A 2,500-nucleotide genomic window follows, 5' to 3' on the forward strand; every position below is an offset into this window, starting at 1 on the left:
TCCATTACTCCCACACGTCTCTATGGCGTACCACACTGCAATGCAGCTGTTATGGGGAGATGACACGTAGCTGTGTACACAACATTCTGAGCGGGTTGCGGTTGGACAATACATTAATGTAACGTGTCATATGCCAATTACAGAGCAGGGTAAGGCACAACTTGGGTTAGGTTAAGGCACAACTTGGGTTAGGTTAAGGCACAACTTGGGTTAGGTTAAGGCACAACTTGGGTTAGGTTAAGGCACAACTTGGGTTAGGTTAAGGCACAACTTGGGTTAGGTTAAGGCACAACTTGGGTTAGGTTAAGGCACAACTTGGGTTAGGTTAAGGCACAACTTGGGTTAGGTTAAGGCACAACTTGGGTTAGGTTAAGGCACAACTTGGGTTAGGTTAAGGCACAACTTGGGTTAGGTTAAGGCACAACGTGGGTTAGGTTAAGGCACAACGTGGGTTAGGTTAAGGCACAACGTGGGTTAGGTTAAGGCACAACGTGGGTTAGGTTAAGGCACAACGTGGGTTAGGTTAAGGCACAATGTGGGTTAGGTTAAGGCACAATGTGGGTTAGGTTAAGGCACAATGTGGGGGTAGATTGCGGTACAAATTGCATTACATTGCGGTGCAAATTGCATTACATTGCGGTGCAAATTGCATTACATTGCGGTGCAAATTGAGTTACATTGCGGTGCAAATTGAGTTACATTGCGGTGCAAATTGAGTTACATTGCGGTGCAAATTGAGTTACATTGCGGTGCAAATTGAGTTACATTGCGGTGCAAATTGAGTTACATTGCGGTGCAAATTGCGTTACATTGCGGTGCAAATTGCGTTACATTGCGGTGCAAATTGCGTTACATTGCGGTGCAAATTGCGTTACATTGCGGTGCAAATTGCGTTACATTGCGGTGCAAATTGCGTTACATTGCGGTGCAAATTGCGTTACATTGCGGTGCAAATTGCGTTACATTGCGGTGCAAATTGCGTTACATTGCGGTGCAAATTGAGGTAGGTTAAGGTGCAACACAGGTTAGGTTAAGGTGCAACATAGGTTAGGTTAAGGTGCAAGATGGGTTAGGTTAAGGTGCAAGATGGGTTAGGTTAAGGTGCAAGATGGGTTAGGTTAAGGTGCAAGATGGGTTAGGTTAAGGTGCAAGATGGGGTTAGGTTAAGGTGCAAGATGGGTTAGGTTAAGGTGACATAGGTTAGGTTAAGGTGACATAGGTTAGGTTAAGGTGACATAGGTTAGGTTAAGGTGACATAGGTTAGGTTAAGGTGACATAGGTTAGGTTAAGGTGACATAGGTTAGGTTAAGGTGACATAGGTTAGGTTAAGGTGACATAGGTTAGGTTAAGGTACAAACTGGGTTGTGTTATGGTACACATTGCGTTGTAGTACAGTACACGTTAGGTTTGGGTACGGTACACAATGTGGTATGGGATGGCGTGTTGTGGGGGGGAGGGGGGGGGGGAGGTTCGTTGATATCGACCGTAGGACGTGGATGCCCGGGGGGAGGGGGGGGGGGAGGTTCGTTGATATCGACCGTAGGACGTGGATGCCCGAGGCAGCGTCAGTGTGTCAAAGGAGTTATGTCACGTCGGGATGCGCTTTTCGCCAGTGAGAGGGGGCGAGCCGTGTCTGTGGTTGCGGCAGACCTGTGTGTTTCATTCCTGCCAGTGTGTTTGTGCTGTAAGACGAGGCAGTGTGGTGGTGATGGGTGCACCCCTGTGTAGGACATGTGTGGGTGTTGGTGGCTTCTCTGAGCAATTGTGGTTGTCGGACGAGTGGGGTATTCTGTTTTATGATTGGACCTCCCGGTCTGGTTATCATAGCGTAGTTGGTGTACTGTGGCGGATAGGATGCACCGGACGTTGGTCCATGCTGGTGCTTAGTAGTTGTATCTGTGTCTGTTACAGGCAGAGAGTAGTGTGTGATAGAGTGTGTGGCTGACGTGTGGTTCATTTTGTGTGTCCGGACGTTCAGCATGTATAGGGGCATTTGCGTATATAATCTATCATAATCTATCTATGTGGGCCTGCATAGTTTACTGAGCAGTGCTGTGAGGTGACTGAACTACGAGTGACGTACTGATTTACAGCGGAATGATTGCCTTGTACCAAAGATGGAGTATCGGCTCTACGACAGCGTTGGCACCGCAGGAAATGGTCTCGTAAAACGGCCCTCCCACCGTCATCGTTGTGAGGGGTAGGGACCGCCTATATTCTGAGAGGAGCCCTGTTTGCCACTGGGCGTGGGGTCTCGCATCCTGCGGTTCAGTGCCCCCAGGGAAGCGCGCGGAGGTGGTGCTGCTGCTGCTGCTGCTGTAGCAAGCGAGCTACTTACAGCATGTATAGGGACAGCGGGAATATGGCATATTCGATATAACTCTTCATGAAACGCAAGATATAGGGGCGGATTGCACGTTACGAGTGCGGGAAGAGTCCGCCGTTCATCCGCTGGAGTTGCGATTTGGGCGGTTGGGGTGGGGCACGTGCGGGTGCGGGT

Source organism: Schistocerca cancellata, unplaced genomic scaffold (assembly GCF_023864275.1).
Source record: "Schistocerca cancellata isolate TAMUIC-IGC-003103 unplaced genomic scaffold, iqSchCanc2.1 HiC_scaffold_1005, whole genome shotgun sequence".
Taxonomy (NCBI): Eukaryota; Metazoa; Arthropoda; class Insecta; order Orthoptera; family Acrididae; genus Schistocerca; species Schistocerca cancellata.